This window comes from Bos mutus, chromosome 10, assembly GCF_027580195.1.
Source record: "Bos mutus isolate GX-2022 chromosome 10, NWIPB_WYAK_1.1, whole genome shotgun sequence".
Classification (NCBI taxonomy): Eukaryota; Metazoa; Chordata; class Mammalia; order Artiodactyla; family Bovidae; genus Bos; species Bos mutus.
In genome coordinates, this window is record NC_091626.1 from 63,725,050 (window position 1) to 63,747,875 (window position 22,826).

The window sequence follows — 22,826 nt, forward strand, 5'->3', positions numbered from 1 at the left end:
CTTAGAAGCATCTGCTTCTAATTTCCACAATGAAATCTTTGATTCCTTCATTCATGGGACTTGCACTCAATTCCCTCTGACACAGGAACTGCAGTTTTCTAGATAATAATTTTGCTGTGAAATTCTCATTATCTGGTTGAGATGTTTAAAGAATGAATTAAGTGTTTGAGAAGTTGCTAGCTTTCTTATAACACTGTGAAATGATTTTACATGTCATGAAATGGTTCTTAATAACAAGAACGAAATAAACATACAAACTGGAAATGTAAAAATCCATTGGCAGAATAGGAAAATAAAAAGTACAGTACACAAAAACAATTCAGCAGCAAGCAGTGAACTACAGCTGTACATTAGCAAGTATGAATCCCCAAAACAGTGTTGAACAAAAAAAGCCAACTTGCAAAAGACTGTATATGCTATGATACTTTTCTATGAAGAGAAAGTTCAAAAACAGACAATCAATGATTCATTTAGGAATACGTGTGTGTGTGTGTGTGTGTTTGTATGGTAAGACTACAAAGAAAGGCAAAGGAACAATTAACTTTAAAATTGCAATAGTGGTCCTGAGGGATGTAAGAGGCTGGGGTAGGGAATGTCTACAGAAACGGGCAGGGACTGCCAAGGTGCTACAGAAAGTCTTTTTCTTAAGCTTACAAGTAAATACAATGGTGTTCTTTCATAACTATTACTGCTTAAAATGCACTCTACTATGTACATTTCACAATTTAGCAAAGTTAAATAAGTCAGAGGTACTGATGTTAAAATACTGTGAATAACCACATACTACTGATTAAAAAGATATGTAACAACAAGTTATACAAGAGTTAAGTCAGAACTCAGGTAGTCACCAACCAACAATGCATCCTGAAAGGAATTTAGGATGAAAAAACAGAAGGAGGCATTCCCTGTTTTAGATAAACAAACTCATAGACAGTTAGCTGCATATCTCGGGAAGAATTTCAATGACCCCAGATTCTTGTATCTTCTTACAAGGGCACTAAAATCATTAACTTGTGATATCTGTTTTTTGATAGACCATTCAGGTATGACCTAAATCAAATCCCTTATGATTATACAGTGGAAGTGAGAAATAGATTTAAGGGCCTAGATCTGATAGAGTGCCTGATGAACTATGGAATGAGGTTCGTGACATTGTACAGGAGTCAGGGATCAAGACCATTCCCATAGAAAAGAAATGCAAAAAAGCAAAATGGCTGTCTGGGGAGGCCTTACAAATAGCTGTGAAAAGAAGAGAAGCGAAAAGCAAAGGAGAAAAGGAAAGATATAAATATCTGAATGCAGAGTTCCAAAGAATAGCAAGAAGAGATAAGAAAGCCTTCTTCAGTGATCAATGCAAAGAAATAAAGGAAAACAACAGAATGGGAAAGACTAGGGATCTCTTCAAGAAAATCAGAGATACCAAAGGAACATTTCATGCAAAGATGAGCTCGATAAAGGACAGAAATGGTATGGACCTAACAGAAGCAGAAGATACTAAGAAGAGATGGCAAGAATACACAGAAGAACTATACAAAAAAGATCTTCACGACCCAGATAATCACGATGGTGTGATCACTGACCTAGAGCCAGACATCCTGGAATGTGAAGTCAAGTGGGCCTTAGAAAGCATCACTACGAACAAAGCTAGTGGAGGTGATGGAATTCCAGTTGAGTTATTCCAAATCCTGAAAGATGATGCTGTGAAAGTGCTGCACTCAATATGCCAGCAAATTTGGAAAACTCAGCAGTGGCCACAGCACTGGAAAAGGTCCGTTTTCATTCCAATCCCAAAGAAAGGCAATGCCAAAGAATGCTCAAACTACTGCACAATTGCACTCATCTCACATGCTAGTAAAGTAATGCTCAAAATTCTCCAAGCCAGGCTTCAGCAATACGTGGACCATGAACTTCCTGATGTTCAAGCTGGTTTTAGAAAAGGCAGAGGAACCAGAGATCAAATTGCCAACATCCGCTGGATCATAGAAAAAGCAAGAGAGTTCCAGAAAAACATCTATTTCTGCTTTATTGACTATGCCAAAGCCTTTGACTGTGTGGATCACAATAAACTGTGGAAAATTCTGAAAGAGATGGGAATACCAGACCACCTGACCTGCCTCTTGAGAAATCTGTATGCAGGTCAGGAAGCAACAGTTAGAACTGGACATGGAACAACAGACTGGTTCCAAATAGGAAAAGGAGTACGTCAAGGCTGTATATTGTCACCCTGTTTATTTAACTTATATGCAGAGTACATCATGAGAAACGATGGACTGGAAGAAACACAAGCTGGAATCAAGATTGCCAGGAGAAATATCAATAAGCTCAGATATGCAGATGACACCACCCTTATGGCAGAAAGTGAAGAGGAACTCAAAAGCCTCTTGATGAAAGTGAAAGTGGAGAGTGAAAAAGTTGGCTTAAAGCTCAACATTCAGAAAACGAAGATCATGGCATCCGGTCCCACCACTTCATGGGAAATAGATGGGGAAACAGTGGAAACAGTGTCAGACTTTATTTTTCTGGGCTCCAAAATCACTACAGATGGTGACTGCAGCCATGAAATTAAAAGATGCTTACTCCTAGGAAGGAAAGTTATGACCAACCTAGATAGTATATTCAAAAGCAGAGACATTACTTTGCCAACAAAGGTTCGTCTAGTCAAGGCTATGGTTTTTCCTGTGGTCATGTACGGATGTGAGAGTTGGACTGTGAAGAAGGCTGAGCACCGAAGAATTGATGCTTTTGAACTATGGTGTTGGAGAAGACTCTTGAGAGTCCCTTGGACTGCAAGGAGATCCAACCAGTCCATTCTGAAGGAGATCAGCCCTGGGATTTCTTTGAAAGGAATGATGCTAAAGCTGAAACTCCAGTACTTTGGCCACCTCATGCAAAGAGTTGACTCATTGGAAAAGACTCTGATGCTGGGAGGGATTGGGGGCAGGAGGAGAAGGGGACGACAGAGGATGAGATGGCTGGATGGCATCACTGACTCGATGGACGTGAGTCTGAGTGAATTGCGGGAGTTGGTGATGGACAGGGAGGCCTGGCGTGCTGCGATTCATGGGGTCGCAAAGAGTCGGACACGACTGAGCGACTGATCTGATCTGATCTGTTTTTTGTGATTAGTAGTAATGTTTTACCAAGATATATGCTTGACTATCTGTATTTCCTAGCCCCCAAATTCATATATACTGGCTCCTCTCCTGCCTCTTCAGAACAGTTTACTCAGAGCTACCGAATGGCTATTTCCTGGGCTATACAGTTCTCAGTGAGAATAAAACTTAAACTGACAAACTCACAACTCTCACATTGTGTGTTTTTATGTCAGTAATGGATTGTGCATGGGCTTCTACTACTAAATGAAAAAGCAATGCAATAAAATACAATCAAATGAAAATCTTACCAATGAATCAGATTTTAAAGATGGCCTAGTCAACTCCAGTACTCTTGCCTGGAAAATCCATGAACGAAGGAGCCTGGTAGGCTGCAGTCCATGGGGTCACTAAGAGTTGGACACGACCGAGCGACTTTACTTTCACTTTTCACTTTCATGCATTGGAGAAGGAAATGGCAACCCACTCCAGTGTTCTTGCCTGGAGAATCCCAGGGACGAGGAAGCCTGGTGGGCTGCCGTCTATGGGGTCGCACAGAATCGGACACGACTGAAGTGACTTAGCAGCAGCAGTCCAACTCCTTAATTTTATAGGTTAAGAAACACACTTCAAGAGAATGACTGGGCCAAGATGATACCAGTAGGTTTAGGGAGCTGGTGTGCTTTTCTTTCCAGAGTTTTTCTTCTCTGAGTTATAGCAAAAACTCTCATGGGGAAGAAACAATTAAAACTAGTCTCTTTTCAGAGAGCTCATATTTTATACATTTGAGTAAAAAGTTAAGAAACATGCTAAAATGATTCACTCAAGTAAACATATCCAAATGCTAGCAAAACCTGCCTCTAATCCTACTAGTTGTAGAATTTTATATGTCAAAAAATTTTTTTACAAAGCCAGAAAAGGACTTTGAAATGCCAAGAATCCAATTTTACACCTATACATATAAATTATGGGCCAAAATTATTTCGGCTGAGCACACCCAAATGAGCAGTATTACCTGGACACACCCTCACACTCGCACACATACTATGCATGTGTTAAATGTGCAGAATGGTGTGACATGAGACTCACAGGGCCAGGCACACTCTACAGTAAAAGATCAAAAGCACAGTCTATAGACTTCAAAGTAAAAGATTCCTCTGGACATTCTAATGAGGCTCTGTAGTGCTACAGAAGTCTTAATTTAACATTCCTTTGGGGGTTTTACCATAACTATGTAAGTTAGAAACAAACTGTCACACAAATACATAAAAACACCTGAAAATATCAATTTAAAAAGTCAAAGAAAAACAATGATTATTTTAATCATAAAAAAACCCTTCTTAGAACTCTGATTTACAGTTTGAAAGACCCTTAAGAGAAACGATAAATGTTTGTTTTACACATGGCTTCCTTTTTTAGACTGAAGTATAGCTAATTTACCATATTGTAATAGTTGCAGGTGTAGAGCAAAGTAATTCAGTTATTTATACATGTATATTTAAATACATATTTAAACATACATAAACTTACATATATATTATTTTTCAGGTTCTTTTCTATTATAGGTTATTATAAGATATTGAATATAGTTCTCATTGCTATAGAGTAAACCCTTGTTATTTGTCTATTTTATGTATAGTAGTGTGTATCTATTAATCCCAGACTCTTAATTTATCCCTCCCCTTTTCCTTTGGTAACCATGGCTTTGTTTTCTATGTCCGTGAATTCATTTCTGCTTTGTAAGTAAATTCATCTGTACTAATTTGTAGATTCCACATGTAAGAGCACATAATGTTTATCTTTCTCTGCCTGACTGACTTCACTTAGTATGACCATCTCCAGGTCCATCCATATGTTAGAAAAGGCATTATTTCATTCTTTGCATAGTTTACTAATATTCCATTGTGTATGTGTGTCTGTCTCTGTGTGTGTACACACCACATCTTCTTTATCCATTAATTGGACACGTCCATTCGACACTTAGGTTGCTCCCATGTCTTGGCTATTGTAAATAGTGCTGCTATGAACACTTGGGTGCTCGTATCTTTTTAAACTAGTTTTTGTCTTTTCTAGATATATGCAGAATATACATATATATATATATATGCAATATACATATGCAATATATATATATGTCTTTTCTAGATTTATTATAGTTTTATAAAATATTTACCACTGCTATTGTCATATAGGGATTCATCTCTGACACACTAAAAGACATCATTTCTAACAAAGATTTCAGTACCATTTCAGTTACCAGAGACCAACAATCTAAACTTTAAAAACATGTCCCACCCACCTCTAGCAATGGCCACAGGACTGAAAAAGGTGAGTTTTTATTCCAATTTCCAAGAAGGGCAATGCCAAAGAATGTTCAAACGACCATTCAATTCCTCTCATTTTCACAGGCCAGCAAGAAAATGCTCAAACCAGGCTTCAACAGTATGTGAACAAAGAACTTCCAGATGTACAAGCTGAATTTACAAAGGGCTTCCCAAGTGGCACAGTGGTAATGAATATGCCTGCCAAGGCAAGAGACGCAAGTTTGATCCCTGGGTTGGGATGATCCCTGGTGGAGGAAATGGCAACCCACTCCAGTATTCTTTCCTAAGAAATCCCACAGAAAAAGGAGCTTGGTGAGCTATAGTCCATGAGGTTGCAAAGAGTAGAACGTGACTGAGCACATATATGCACAGAGGAACCAGAGATCAAATTGCCAGCATCCGTTGGATCACAGAAACAGCAAGGGAATTCTAGAAAAACATCTACTTCTGCTTCACTGACTATACTAAAGCCTCTGACTGTGTGAACCACAAAAAACTGGAAAATTCTTCAAGAGATGGGAATACCAGACCACCTTATCTACCTCCTAAGAGACCTATATGCAGGTCAAGAAACAAGTTAGAACCAGACATGGACTGGTTCAAAACTGGGAAAGGAGTACTTCAAGGCTGTATATTGTCATCCTGCTTATTTAACTTATATGCAGAGCACATCATGTGAAATGCCAGGCTGGATGAATCAAAAGCTGGAATCAAGACTGCCAGAAGAAATATCAATAACCTCAGATATGCATATTATACTATCCTAATAGCATGTATGGATGTGAGAGTTGGACTGTGAAGAAGGCTGAGCACCGAAGAATTGATGCTTTTCAACTGTGGTGTTGGAGAAGACTCTTCGAGACTGCAAGGAGATCCAACCAGTCCATTCTGAAGGAGATCAACCCTGGGATTTCTTTGGAAGGAATGATGCTAAAGCTGAAACTCCAGTACTTTGGCCACCTCATTCGAGGAGTTGACTCAGTGGAAAAGACTGATGCTGGGAGGGATTTGGGGCAGGAGGAGAAGGGGACGACAGAGGATGAGATGGCTGGATGGCATCACTGACTAGATGGACATGAGTCTGGGTGAACTCCGGGAGTTGGTGATGGACAGGGAGGCCTGGCTTGCTGTGATTCATGGGGTCAAAAAGAGTCGGACATGACTGAGCGACTGATCTGATCTGATCTGATCTAATAGCAGAAAGTGAAGAGGAACTAAAGAGCCTCTTGATGGAGGTGAAACAGGAGAATGAAGAAGTTGGCTTAAAACTCAACATTCAAAAAATTAAGATCATGGCATCCAGTCCATCACTTCATGGCAAATAGATGAGGAAAAAGTATAAACAGTGGCAGATTTTATTTTCTTAGACTCCAAAATTATCTCGAGGTTGACTGCTGCCATGAAATTAAAAGACGCATGCTCCTTGGAAGGAAAGCTATGATAAACCTAAACAGCATGTTAAAAAGCAGAGACATCACTTTGCTGACCTCATCTTTGGTTTTTCCAGTAGTCATGTACAGATGTGAGAACTGGACCATAAAGAAGGCTGAGCACTGAGAAATTGATGCTTTCAAACTGTGGTGCTGGAGAAGACTCTTGGGAACACCTTGGACTCTAGGAAGAAGACTCTAGGGAATTCAATTCTAAAGGAAATCAACCCTGAATATTCAGTGGAAGGACTGATGCTAAAGCTGAAGGTCCAATACTTTGGCCACCTGATGCGAAAAGCTGACTCACTGGAAAACACCCTGATGCTGGGAAAGACTAAGGGCAGGGGGTGACCGAAGATGACATGGTTGGGTGACATCATCGACTCAATGGACATGAGTCTGAGCAAACTCTAGGAGATAGTGAAGCACAGGGAATCCTGCATGCTGCAGTCCATGGGGTCACAAAGAGTGGGATTTAGAGACTGAACAACAATAACCCACATCAACCCCACCCCCCATTCCCCTGATGCATCAACAAATCATTAGCCAATCTACTCTAAGGAGATGGAAGTGGCCAGTATTATTCTGGAGAAACATGAATCCAAGACTGTTAAGACTGATATGGGGAACTTCACTGGGAGTCAGGGCTGCAGCCTTAGGTCTTTCCTAAAGGAATCATCAATGAGAAGCTGGCTCTCCTCTACCTGCCATCCAGTGTTTAATTCCCATAGCTTCTGGAAGACAGCTACCATGAATTTGTCAGTTTCATCAAGTGTGCAATCTCACTTTCCAGTGGTACTTAGCTATATACTAACATTCTATTTCCCATATACCAATCCACAGGCCTTATTTCTGGAACTTCTCAACTAGGACTTTGAAATAAAATAAGAACCAAGGTCAATTAAATTATTACCCACATATTCCAAAGGGAATAGAAATAAAAGCCACTTAACATTGAACCTCTGGGATTCCTGGTGTGTGAAGTCAACAAACCCCAGTAGTGAATCACTAAATAACCCATTTAACCTGCCTATTCATTGGATTTTCTGGTCTGTGCTGTGTAACCCCCTTGCTTGTTGCCAAAAGAGAGCACTCCTTCTTACAGTAATCATCCTCTAAAGCTGTGAGAAAGACTTCTAGCAGGACAACTGAATAAGACCAATAGTACGTCACTGCATTACGCCCCACAAAAGGCTATATTTTGCCAATAATTGCCGTGGAATCATCTCATCTTAGGTCCAGAGGCAAAACTATTCAAGTGTTCAAAAAACATTCATTAGAAGAGAGGTGTTTCTTTTGCTTCATGACTCTTATTTGGAAGAGTGAATTAAAAAAACATGGTATTGGTCCTAGACACAGGCTTTCTAGGGAAGGCTAGAGAAGAATTCCTTTTCTAACACAAGATTTGGAAACTTGTAAGTTATCTACTGGCTTTCCAACTTCAGTAAAAGTCTCAGGAAATTCAGGAGATAAAATTCTATACAGCTGAAATTCTGTCAAGATTCTTTCAAAAACATCTTCCAGTTAGGGTCAGGAATTAATCTGCCTAGAATTTGGAAATTATTTGCTCTAAGAGTGTAAGAAGTCATGACAGTTCATGAAAAACCTACAGCTAATATTATACTTAACACTGAAAGACTGAATGGTTTTCCCCTAATACTGGAAACAAGACAAGGATTTCTGCTCTCACAACTCACATTCAAAGCTAGAAGACTTACTAGCTGATTGTCAGCCTTATTATAAAGGATACGAACAGAAACCAAACAGTATTATATTGGCCTAGAGACAGACATCTAGATCAATGGAATGGGACAAACAGTCCAGAAATTGAGCCATACATAAAAAGTCATTTGAGTTCTGACAAAGGTGCCAAGGAAATTCAATGAGAATGAACTCTCGAAAAATGGTGCTGGAATAATTAGACATCGTCATGGAAAAAAATTAACCTCAACCTATATACAAAAATTACTTGAAATGGATTACAGATCCCAGTGTAAAAGCTAAAACTACAAAACTTACAGAAATTTCTAGAAGAAGATCTTTGTGATCTTGGGTTTCTTGTTGCCCGTTGTTCAGTCACTCAGTCATGTCTGACTCTTTGTGATCCCATGAACTGCAGTACACCAGGCTTCCTTGTTCCTCATCATCTCCCGGAGTTTGCTCAAACTCATGTCCATTGAGTGGATGATGCCAACCAACCATCTCATGCTCGGTTGCCCCCTTCTCCTGTAATTCCCTTACTTTTTCTATGATCCAATGGATGTTCGCAATTTGATTTCTGGTTCCTCTGCCTTTTCTAAATCCAGCTTGTACATCTGAAGTTCTCGGTTCATGTACTGTTGAAGCCTAACTTGAAGAATTTTGAGCATTACCTTGCTAGCATGTAAGTGAAGTGAAGTGAAGTCGCTCAGTCATGTCTGACTCTTTGCGACTCCATGGACTGACTGTATGTAGCCCACCAGGCTCCTCGGTCCATGGGATTTTCCAGGCATGAATACTGGAGTGGGCTGCCATTTCCTTCTCCAGGGGATCTTCCCAACCCAGGGATTGAACCCAGGTCTCCTGCATCGAAGGCAGACGCTTTACCGTCTGAGCTACCAAGGAAGCCCGTAAAATGAGCACAATTGTATGACAGTTTGAACATTCTTTGCCATTGCTTCTTCTTTGGTATTGGAATGAAAACTGACCTTTTCCAGTCCTGTGGCCACTGCTAGGTTTTCCAAATTTGCTGGCATATTGAGTGCAGCACTTTAACAGCATCATCTTTTAGGATTTGAAATAGCTCAGCTGGAATTCCATCACCTCCAGTAGCTTTGTTCATAGTGATGCTTCCTAAGGTCCACTTGACTTCACACTCCAGGATGTCTGGTTCTAAGTGAATGATCACACCACTGTGGCTATCCAGGTCAGTATAGTTCTTCTGTGTATTCTTGCCACCTCTTCTTAATATCTTCTGCTTCTGTTAGGTCCATACTGTTTCTGTCCTTTACTGTGCCCATCTTTACATGAAATGTTCCCTTGGTATCTCTAATTTTTTGGAAGATATCTCTAGTCTTTCCCATCCTATTGTTTTCCTCTATTTCTTAGGGGACAAAAAATCATGAAACATTTTCAAAAAAAGAGAAATTGGACTTCTTTAAAATAAAAAATTCTGCTCTTTGAAAGTCACATAAAAATAACAAGGCAATCCTCAGGCTTGAGAAAATCATTTTAAAATCTCTTCTCTGATTAAAGACTCAATCCAGTATATATAAATAGGTCTTACAACCAACAGAAGATAACTCTCTTAAAAGTATGGCCAAAAGATTTAAATAGTTACTTCTCCAAAGAAGATATAGAAGCAGCAAATAAACATTTGCAATGATATTCCATATTATTGTCATTAGGAAAGTGTAAACAAAAACCACAGTGAGTTACCACTACACACTCAATAGAATGGTTACAATGAAAAGACTGAATACCAGGTCTTGTTGAGAATTTAGAGCAACTAGAACTCTTAGATACCACTGGTGGGAATGTTAAATGGTACAGTTACCTTGGAACACAATTTGACAATTTTCATAAAATTAAATTAATTTACCATGTAACTCAGATATCTCATTCTTAGGTATTTGCCTTAAGAAATGAAAAGATATTCCACCAAAGACTTACACATGAATGTTCATAGTAACTTCATTCATAATAGTTCCACACTGAAACAATCCAGATATCCATTAATAACAGATGAATGAATAACCATATTGTAACAACTGAAAACTATCCAACAATAAAAAGGAACTACTGACATGCAACAAAACTGATGAATCTGAAAAATATTTTGCTAAGTGAAAGAAGCCAGATATAAAAGGAAGGCAGAGAAAACTACATGCCACATGATTCTATTTATATAAAATTGTATAAAAGGCAAAACTAAAGGTGAGAAGTTGTCAGGGATGGGGAGGTAAGGAGAAAAGGCAGAGAGGAAGTGGTGGTTGGGGGGGGGTAGTGGTGAGGAGAAGTTAAAAGGGAGCTGTAAAAAAACTTTTTGGTATGACAAAAATTATCTTTATCTTGATTGTGACACTGATTACATACATTTGTCAAAAGTCACAAAATTTTCTATTTAAAATTTGTGGACTTTATTGTATATAATTACAATAAATAAAGTTGATTTAAAAAATTTTAATGAATCTACATGTTCACTAAAGTGCCTTCGGGGTTAAGTAATACATCATCCCAAACCCTTTGCTGGATGATGCAGGGTATAATCAAAAGTGAAACAATACATTAGGTAAACTGGCTAAATCAATGGCTTCAAAAAGTTTAAAACAGACCTTAGAATTAAAATGTAGGAAGTCACAGTGATTTGAAAATAGATCTGTAATTTTAAAGAATACTAAGTAAAAATAAATGTTGGTCTTTTATGTTTACAAAGTTTATCATCCAGTAAGAATTCTGGAAAGGCAAAAGAAAATTTCTTGGTAGACAAAAATTGCAATAGCAGAATTTTTAATAGGTAGTATTTCACTTGTTGCATGGTTCAAGTGTTCATTTGTTTGTCTTTCTCCTCTCATCATTCAGGCTCTAACTTCTACAAGCAGGGGTCCCCAACCTCTGGAATCTAATGCCTACTGATCTGAGGTGGAGCTTATGCAATAACAATAGAAACAAAGTGCACAAAAATGTAATGCACTTGCTGCTGCTGCTGCTAAGTCGCTTCAGTCATGTCTGACTCTGTGCGACCCCATAGACGGCAGACCACCAGGCTCCCCCGTCCATGTGATTTTCCAGGCAAGAGTACTGGAGTGGGGTGCCATTGCCTTCTCTGGTAATGCACTTGAGTTATCCCCAGACCACCCTCCCCAGGTCTGGGGAAAAACTGTATTCCATGAAACCAGTCCCTGGTGCCAAAAAGGTTGGGGACCGCTATATAGAGGACACGTCCATGCACTGAATTTCCAGCAAACTGCTTGGCACATAAATGATCGTTGAATAAAAGATGAATTGCAGAGGTTCTCGTGCTAAATTATATTTCTTCTAAAGAGTCCACATGTAAGTAAAACTCCCTACAGATGTGAGTATAGTAGATATGCTTCCATGAAACATTAGCACTATTCATTCAAGCTTCAGAGCCTTCTTTATTTCAATTTAAAGATTATAAAGTTCTAAAGAGAAATCAGGCAACTGTATTTAATGTCTTACCTTTAAATACATAATGTGCAATCGTTCAAAAAAAATATTTTAATTTCTCTTTTATTAACCAATCCTACAACTTAAATAGAGTTTTTTTTCCAAGATAATAGTTGTTCTGAACAAAGGATTGACAGTGTGCAATTTCATGCATATCTTGCTTTATTAAGACAAAATCTGATGATCTGGAATTTTGTGCCAGGTTTAATGCATTATCATGGGAAGTAGAATATGTTTGAAAAGATTTTCCTACCTAGCTCAGAGTGACCCAAAAATTATGGTAAAATTAGTGTAAGCTAATTCAGGACCACAAATTGACTTAGTATCTGGCAGAAACTAAACTTACATAAGGCGGCTAAAAAACAAACAACAACAACAACAAATCAAAATGTTGTATCGTATGTTGCAAACACTCCCGAAATGTTTTATCAACAGAGTGGCTATGACTGAGGTGGCAAAAAAAGCTCAGATCTCAGAGACAGAAGAGTATCATGTTCTGGTTTTGTCACGAGGTGAATCAGGTAAGGGCATCAAGTCATACAAGTCATTTAACCTCCTTATCTATAACATGGAGACTAGTACTTTGAGGATCAAATAAAGTAAACAAGCAAAAGTTCCACTTAAAATACAAAATGTGCTACAGATATGTTACTATGGTGCTAGAAAATCTAGCTGAAGGAAAGAAATGCTTACCTTCCTTTATTTATTTATTTGCGCTTCCCTGATAGCGCAGTTGGTAAAGAATCCACCTGCAAAGCAGGAGACCCCAGTTCGATTCCTGGGTCGGGAAGATCCGTTGGAGAAGGGATAGGTTACTGAGTATTCTTGGGCTTCCCTTGTGGTTCAGCTGGTAAGGAATCCACCCACAATGTGGGAGACCTGGGTTCGATCCCTGGGTTGGGAAGATCCCCTGGAGAAGGGAAAGGCTACCCACTCCAATATTCTGGCCTGGAGAATTCCATGGACTATACAGGGCCCCAAAGTGAAAGAGCGACTTTCACTTTCACTTTCACTTTCCAGGCATCAGTAAAAGCAAATAATTTAGTAAATTACAAATCATCAGTTCAACAGCCTTTCCACTGATTTGAAAATGATTGTGGGCTCAGTTAATCAATATTTGAAGATAAAAAGACTTTATTTTAAACATACTTATTTGGAATTTATTTTAAATTCCACAGGACGCTTGACATTTCTTAAAAACGTCTCCCTGATCTGATCGCCTTGCATTTCTTTAAGATCACATTTAAGAATCTTCAGTTTATTTGAACTAAAATTTCCTTAATCATGTTGATTTTTCTGAATTATCTTCTATAATTACAAGTAACATGAGTTTCTTAACAAAGACTTCAGAAATGGCACCAGTGCAGCTGACCTTTGTTTCAGTGTGACAATAAACCATGCAAACAATTAAATTTTACCACTATGTTCAATAGATTAAGCATAAAATTCTATTTTTTTAGAAAAAAATACTTAAAGCATGTCTGTTGTAATAAAATATATGCAACCACACAAAATTCCACTCTTTTTTGGCTCACATTTGTCACTGACTGTAGAGCTAAGGGTTTTCACAACACCACGTTACCTCACTCCAAGATCAGACAGATAAACCCATTCATATTTCTCAGTCATGGGCTTGGAAGTATAAAAGTACTATCCACTAACTAGTCTCAAGGGAATAAATCAGTTTAGTTTTTTATATATTATTTTTGAAAGCCCATTTCATAAAACAAAAATTGTTTTGCAAGTTAGCTATTTCTGAAATTTCCAACCCATTTTTTTTTTTGCTTATATATTCAGAGTTCAACTTAGGTATCAAACAAAGACTGCTGAGTCTCTTCAGTCGTGTCCGACTCTGTGCGACCCCATAGACAGCAGCCCACCGGGCTCTGCCATCCCTGGGATTCTCCAGGCAAGAACACTGGAGTGGGTTGCCATTTCCTTCTCCATTGCGTGAAAGTGAAAAGTGAAAGTGAAGTCGCTCAGTCGTGTCCAACTCTTAGCGACCCCAGGGACTGTAGCCCACCAGGCTCCTCCATCCATGGGATTTTCTAGGTAAGAGTACTGGAGTGGCTTGCCATTGCCTTCTAAGTGCTATAAATTATAATTCCTTATCATTAATGAAAGATCTATAGCCAATGGTATATCCTTTAGAAAACTTTTTTTTTTAAGTTCTTATTTTGTTAAAGAAATTGCCCTTTTATTTATTTGTTTTAAGGTAAAGTTTTAACCTTCAGAATATTTTACAAACTGCTATGGAATTATGAAAAATCAAGGAGTTTAGAATTCAGTTGTGTCATATTCCGCAATATAGCCCTGGCCTCCAGATCACAGTGCTCTGTTATAAGATCTCAGAGAATGCCCTACTTCTTAGTAACCCTTATCAAAATTGAACAATTATATACTCCCTTATTTAAAGCTGCCTTTCCAGCTGAAGGGTCAAAGCTTCTGAAGAGCTGGTACCATCATGTTGGTTAGGTTCACACCCCCGCAAGGCTTCCCATATAGTGGACACACTATTTGCCAAATGAATGGGAAAAAAAGATGTGCAAAACAATAGCCTTCAGAGGCAGGTCTAAAATAAATAAAATGGTATGTATAACGACCTATATACTTGGAAACTTCATCCATCTATGTCACTGAATCAGAGAATTGGCAGTAAATGAGGTGTTTAGTGAATTAATACTCAATTAGAGTACATAAATGTGGTTACAAAGCTACAGAGGAATGGACACAGTAAATTAAGAAAAGCTTATCTGAAGAAGTAGATTGTATACAAGATTTTATTATTTTCTCATCTTTTTACAGCATCATAATCATACATGACCATATACTGGAAGCTAAATCTGAACAATAGTTAATCTATTAAATCTAAAAATTTGATAGGCACTAGTAAATTGAAAGATACAGTTGCTGTCCTCAAGAGATTTCTAACACAGTTGAGAAGTCAGTATATACATATAAAAGGTTGTATATGTGATTGTACACAATAGCACGTGCTTGGTTCCCACGAAATGATACAGGCAATAAACAGCTCAGTTCAGCAGAAGGAGTGGAGGACGCAGGACCCAGACTAAGTGTGTATGTGCTGGACGGGACAAAGAGGAGAACAATTTGGATAGACAAGGAGCTTTGCGATGACACTAGAAATAAGTATCTACAACAGAAGGTTAGCAAACTCACTCACTGACAGGAGCAGTTAACAAAGGAGTGAAGCCTGCAGGATGAAAAACACCAACAGCCATTTGGCCTCAATGTTGGAAGCAAGAGGATCTCTGCTGGGGACAGTGGGGACTGTGGAGCACACACCCATATAAAAAGGGAAGCTGTTATGTTGCTCCAACAGATCGCTGACACACCTCCCAATTTTTTAACAAAAGGTGTAAAATTCATTTTTTTTTTAATTTAAAATTTCTCAGTTTTTAAATGCTAGAAAATAAATGTTTTCAACACCATGTTAAAACCAAAACATGTTTGCAGCCAATCCTGCTGGTGCACCACAGGCTCGCAACACTGCTTTGCCATGTGGAATTCCATGACGAGAGATCTGGACTTCATCCTGCAGTCACTGACTTAGGAGATTTCACATTTATTTCATAATTTGCTTAGTTTTATACCTCTGCACACTCCAGTATTTATCATGTAATACACTCAGCACTGCCAGATTATTTCACATTGGCCTTGTGTAAGTATTTCTCTGTTACAGGCCAATTTCTTTCATTTAATTAACTGAAAAGTGACTTATAAGCTTCAGCTGAAATAACATTCAAAATGACAGTAATAAAACAGTGTTGATAAAAAAAACAAAACAAAACAAAGCAGTGTTGATGAGCAGGACCTAAGAGAATGCTGACATTATATGTGTATACCACAACCCACTAGAAACACACATATAATCACTGGAGCTCCACTTCTCAAAAAACATGTGCCATAATCTACTACAAAGGAAAAGTTCATACCCTTTCCAGCATTTTCCCATAATTAGCAACTTTCTAAAGACTTACTATACAGTATACTTTTATTACCAAGTAGCGCTCAAATAAATGTAACAATGTTTTAATTCTACCAATCACTATAAGCTTTTAACTATCCAAAAACAATACTTAAGCATTAAAGGCCTATGCTTTAGCATTTCAATAAGCTTAGAGAAACAAAAGATAATTAGTATCAGAGACTTGTTGATTCGTTTTGATGACAGTATTACAGAAAGTTAGAATTATAATTCAAAGGTAATTCCCAGGTGAGAAAATTCTTAGTGCATAATTATGATATAAAATACAGAACTATGAAAATTGCTTAATCACATGCCTTGAAATAATATTCACAATGAAAGTCATCAAAGTATAAAAGAAACATTAAACAAGCAATGTTTCTACTACTCAATTTGCTCTGGTCTCTGGGAACCCCTAACCTGAGTCATCCACTCCATGAATGAAAGTTTTCAGGCCTGTAGGGGTACCATGATGTGTAGACTGGTCAACTCAAATCTATCATCGTCACTGAAAAAAAGCTAAAGCACATGTGTCACCTTGGCTCTACTGTATCCTTTCAATAAGAAATGATCATGGGTTGAATTAAAGAACATGTCACTAGAAACAAAATGATTCTACCATAACTCTATTAGTGGGAAACTCAGAGGCTCCCCATTTCTGTCAGAACCTGTTGAAGACCCTCATAGCCTCCAGCATTCTGAAGTCCCTACCCACATTTTATCAGACATATTAAAATATATTCACTTAAAATACTGAATATTTGTAGTGTAAGAAATTTAACTGAAAATAAGAATTGTCTTAATAAGGTTTTCATTCTTTTTTTTAAATTTTACTTCTTCCTTTCTGATTCTTTAAAATTTATTTTTTAATTGAAGGATAATTGCTTTACAGAATTTTGTTGTTTTCTGTCAAACCTTAACATCAATCACCCATAGGTATGCATATATTCCCTCCTTTTTGAACCTCCCTCCCATCTCCCGCCCCATCCCATCCCTCTAGATTGATCAGAGCCCCTATTCCCATTGGCTATCTATTTTACATACGGTAATGTAAGTTTCTATGTTGCTCTTTCCATACATCTCACCCTCTCCTCACCTCTCCCCATGTCCATAAGTCTATTCTCTATGTCTATTTCTCCACTGCTGCCCTGTAAATAAATTCTTCAGTACCATTTTTCTAGATTTCATATATATGTGTTAGAATACGATATTTCTCTTTCTGACTCACTTCACTCTGTATAATAGGCTCTAGGTTCATCCACCTCATTAGAACTGACTCAAATGTGTTTCTTTTTATGGCTAAGTAATATTCCATTGTGTATACGTACCACACCTTCCTTATCCATTCATATGTCGATGAACATCTAGGTTGCTTCCATGTTCTAGCTATTGTAAATAGTGCTGCAATGAACAATGGGATACTTGTGTGTTTTTCAATTTTGGTTTCCTCAGGTATATGCTTAGGAGTGGGATTGCTGGGTCCCACTCCTAAGCATATATTGGTGGTTTTATTCTTAGTTTTTTAAGGAATCTCTATACCACCCTCCACAGCGGCTGTATCAATTTACATTCCCACCAACAGAGAGAGTGTTCCCTTTTTTCTACACCCTTTCCAGCATTTATTGTTTGCAGACTTTTTGATGATGGCCATTCTGACTGGTGTTAGTGATATCTCATTGTAGTTTTGATTTGCATTTCTGTAATAATGAGCGATGCCGAGCATCTTTTCATGTGTTTGTTAGCCATCTGTGTGTCTTCTTTAGAGAAATGTCTGTTTAGGTCTTTTTCCCACTTTTTGACTGGGTTGTTTGTTTTTCTGGTATTGAGTTCTATGAGCTGCTTGTATATTTTGGAAATTAATCCTCTGTTTCATTTGTTACTATTTTCTCACATTCTGAGGCTTGGCTTTTCATTCTTGAGCCCACTCCAATCAGGTTTTTGTCCCTATTCCTCCACTATCATAACTCTTGTCAAGTTCACCAGTGACCCTGAGGTTGCTAAATCCAATAAGCAACTCTCAGTCTTCAAGCTACTTGACATGACATCACTGATTCACTCTCTCCTCCCTGAGTTTCCTTCTTTATTGACTTCAGGTATATTCTTTTAATTTCCCTCTTGTCCCTCCGACTGCTCCTTCTCAGTAATCTTTACTTGTTCCTTCCCAGGTGGCACTAGTGGTAAAGAACCCACCTGCCAATGCAGGAGATGTAAGAGAGGCAGGTTTGATCCCTAGGATGGGAAGATCTCCTGAGCAGGGCATGGTAACCCGCTCCAGTATTCTTGCCTAGTGAATCCTATGGACAGAGGAGCCTAGCAGGCTGCAGTTCATGGGGTCACCAAGAGTCAGGCACGACTGAAGCAACTTAGCACCTTATCAACTCACCCTCTAAAGCCTGAAGTACCTCAGGCTCAGCCCAAGTCCTTCATCACAGAAAAGGTAACTCATAGTTCCTTCCTCACATAGTATGGGTCAAAAGAATTAAAATCTACTAATAATAACACTATTACTTAGAGAATGGAAACAATTAGGTCCACTATGTCAGAAATATGTGCATATTTCCTTTGGCTTAAGGTACATTCTTATGAAATTTCTTCTTTTCCACAAACTATAAATACTGATATGACCTAAGCTTTGGTTCATGGACTGTTTTCCCTGTCTGCATACACTCCCTATATGATTTCATCCAAAGTCTGCTGGCGACTTCCAAATTTCTATCTCTAGCTTGGACCTCTTCCTTAAACTCCAGATTCCTGAATCCAACAAGCTGCTCAACTTCTCTGCTTGGAAGCTGAACATAACATGTTCAAATGGCTTTTGGTTATCTTTCCCAAACCAATTCCTCCATTAGAGCCCCATCTCCGTTCATGACAACTCCATAACTATACAAAAAGCTTTGGTGTTATCCTTCCTCTGATCTCTCTATGATACTCCTCAAAGAGTTGGCCAGGATATCTTATTGGTTCTACCTGTAAAATAAATCTTGGTCAGTTCTCACTACCTCCTCTACTGGTAGTGGTGTCTCACAACTGGATTATTGCGAACAGCTGCTAACTTGTCTCTGCTTCCAGCCTTGATCACCCCACTCTATTTTTCTATCTCAACACAGTGGTTGGTGATTCTATTAAAATGCAAGTCAAGGCACCTTGCTTCTCTGCTTCAAACTCTCTAGTGACTTCTCGTTTCACTCAGAGTAAAAGCTGAAGTTCTTATAATGGTCCACCAGGCAGACCTACATGATGAGCTCCCCAAACATCCATAACGTGATCTACTACTACTTCGTGGCCTTCTCGCTGGTCCTGGAACAGACCAAGCACACTTCTGCCCGAGGCCTTCACTGGTCCCTCTGATGGAACTCTCTTGCCCAAGTATCTCTGCATGGCCAACTTCCTCCCTCAAATCACCTTCTCAGGGAGCCCTACCATGACCACATTATTTGAAATTGCCAAAGGCCCTGCTTTTCTTCTTCAGCACGTCTAATGTGCCTTACCTTGCTTTACTTTATCTTTCTCCAAACACACTTACTACTCTCTAAACTACTATATAGCTTCGTTATGTTCAGTGTTTAGTTCCTAATAGGATATAAGCTCTACAAAGGCCGGACTTCTTTTCTTTATTTTGTTCACTGTCTGTAGCTCTGGGGTCTAGAACAATGCCTAGCACACAGATGGCATGTATTATGTTAAATGAATGAATGAATCTAATTAAACATTTAATAATTTCAATTTCATTATTTTCTTCTAAAATTTGAGACTTTTACCAAATCCTGAACATTTTTGTTGCTCCTAAAAAAATTTCTTTGTATTTGAAGACTACAAAGATCCGAGCCTGACCTCCTGACCCAACACAAATGCAGCAGCCCCAGGGAAGCCAGAGCCACTAAGCCTTTGGCCATTAGTTCTCCTCCAGGAGTCCACTTAGTCCTTACCGGGAAACATCTAATACATCTCCAAACACATATATTTCACTCTCCCACCTAGATAAGAAACAATTCTGCAGGATTTGCACTAAGCAGTCAGCACAGTACTCAGTACTTCATGCAGAAGTAAAAGCTGTTTTTTGATGGACTTGGTGAACATTTTTAAAGTACTAGGTTTATTAAGTTTAAGATATTATACAACACGTAACAGGGCACAGGGTTATCTGAGGTATATGCTCTCCTTTTAATGAACGATACTCCATGATTATTCTGGAGCATCCTGTGCCTATTTTGACTGGGTTTGTAACTATGCTGCTCCTGCTGCTAAGTCACTTCAGTCGTGTCCGACCCTGTGCGACCCCATAGACAGCAGCCCACCAGGCTCCGTCATCCCTGGGACTCTCTAGGCAAGAATACTGGAGTGGGTTGCCATTTCCTTCTCCAATGCATGAAAGTGAAAAGTCAAAGTAAAGTCGCTCAGTTGTGTCCGACTCTTAGCGACCCTATGGACTGCAGCCTACCAGGCTCCTCCACCCATGGGATTTTCCAGGCAAGAGTACTGCATGTAACTATGCTAGTTAGATGTAAATGTCTTTTTAATGTGCTTAATTTGTTTTTCTCAAATATCTCTTTGAAACTTTCAGACTATTATTTTTTTCTTGAATGAATGGTTTAAAAATCTTAAGCTTTGGGCCTAACAGAAAATCGTAACGTGGTCTGACCCACATTATATAAACTGTGATAATGGTAGGGGTTGGGGCTGGAGGAATAATAATTGCCTCATTCCAGTAATAGTGGCTTTCTTAAAAAGGACTCACATGAAATCTACAGGGTACAAGATAAAAAGACATGGACCACTGGTACTCTTTAAGTCTAAAAGTACTTTGTATAATGTTATTTGTTACAAAGAGAATTTCTAAACTCTGTGAATTTACTTTTTGGCAGCTGGAAAGAAATCATTAGCAAGCAGGCAGAAGTTGGGGGAATGAGACTGCTGGAAATAGGAGTTAAGAAAAATAACTTGATCAATTAGAGATCAGTGGGACAGGCCAGCTGTTCTTAGTGCAACAGTATAGATTGCCCAACATCTGTGACTGAGAAATATTACGATTTGTTGCCTATTTAATGTGATCAAAATACAAAACCTGTGAACAATTGCTTGTAAACAGAAACTTAGGGACTTCCAAGAACTAGAAATCTTCCTATACATCATTTCTTTTTGTCTTAAACAAGCACTAACTTCGTTTACTATGTCATGCACTGCCACTCGCTTTACATCTGTTACTGCACTTAATCAAAACAAGCCTATGAGATAGCTGCTATTATTATCTTCATTTTATAGATGAGGAAAAAGAGGTTTAGAGAGGGAAATAGCTTCCCTAAGGAGTACACACTGGAGAACAGTGGAGCCTAGATTTGGACCCCAGGGAACTAATCTCAAAAATCTTGTTCTTAACATTTATATTTTACTGCCTCTTTTCCATCTTGCCTTCAGAACTTATTAGACTTTTCTGTAGTAATTTCAGTGAATAGCTTGTCAGGCCCTATGTTGAACATTCTTTTCCCAAGTATCTTTTATTTTTTAAAATCATATATGCTGTTTTTGCTTTTATAAGCAATATCTGATCTGGGCAGGCTATATTATTTACTCCCATTTATAAAACTTCAGGTTTTGTGGGTTTTTTTTTAACCTTTTCCCCATCTTGCTAATGAGCCTAAGTTGAAATTCTGAGTCTTTTCTTAAAACATGAAAATGTATTTTTTCTCTTGAGGGACACATGCGGGGGGAAAAAAAAAAAAAGTCTTCCTTCACAAGCACTTTATCTATTAGATTTCTCATAACCCTATGCTTTACAATAAGTTCTTCCTGGGGATAGCCATAGAGTTCAGCATCAGATATTCACTGTTGTTTTCAGTAGACAGAAACCAGAAACTGGATATTTCCAAGGATATTTAAGAAATGATAAGTTGATGGGATTAGGGGGCATAGAGGAGAAAAGTGTATAGAAGAGGGGACATAAGGGCAAGAAGAAGCAAAAATGTATGTGTATTTACATATATTCTTATTCCCAAGAATAAACTTCTGGAAATATTTAGAAAGCAGTCCTTTGAAATTAGGGTCCATCCTAGACCATATGGGCTTTCCAGTGGCACTAGCGGTGAAGGACGTGCTGTCAACGCAGGTTAGACGTAAGAGATGTGGGTTTGATCTCTGGGTCGGGAAGACCCGCTGCAGGAGGGCATGGTAACCCTCTCCAGCATTCCCGCCTAGAGAATCCCATGGACAGAGAGGAGCCTGGCAGGCTACAGTCCATGGGGTCGAACAGAGTCAGACCCAACTGAAGTGACTTAGCATGCACGCTAGACTATTCATGGATGAATAAAACAATGAGCCAGGAAGGACCTCAAGATACCACCTACTTGGCATTTACAACCCAAAGTCTCACTGGAGAGCCCTAAGACAGAGGGCAGAAGGAAAAGGGGATTAAAGAAAAATTCCAAGGGTTCTGTGTAGGGGGCAGAGACACAGCAGGCTTGAGGAAGTGCAATTCTGCTTCACTGGCCACAGCTCCCTTTCCTCTGGGTAGGTCTGCCTCTATCCAAATAGAGCCATAGGACATCTTTGTGTGGCTCAGGAAAGGGCACCCCATCCTCCAGGCCAGTGGATTCACTGCTTGGACCAGAGAGTCAGGGGCTGAGTTCCAGCCTTCAGATGGCAGTAGTCTAAAGGAAACTGCAAGTCAGAAGCAGCTTCCACTCTTGGTGCTTTCGTGAGCTGTAAGACTCCGAGTCACTCAGTCTTTCGGATCTTTAGTTCCCCTCACCTCTAAAACATGAAGGGGCTAGCTGTCACCTAAGGTCCCTTCCTTCTTGCCAACTCTCAAGTGAAATGCAACAACCAGCTG

General features: G+C 38.9%; 1 protein-coding gene and 1 non-coding gene across 3 annotated transcripts in view; both read right to left on the minus strand.

The window, feature by feature from the left end:
* The window catches only part of FRMD6 (FERM domain containing 6), an 87,705-nt gene that overhangs the window by 59,039 nt on the left and 5,840 nt on the right, over window positions 1–22,826 (minus strand). The gene's annotated exons all lie outside the window — the stretch shown is intronic.
* Window positions 9,379–9,450, minus strand: TRNAR-UCG (transfer RNA arginine (anticodon UCG)). Its single transcript has one exon. It is a non-coding gene; the product is annotated as a tRNA-Arg (tRNA).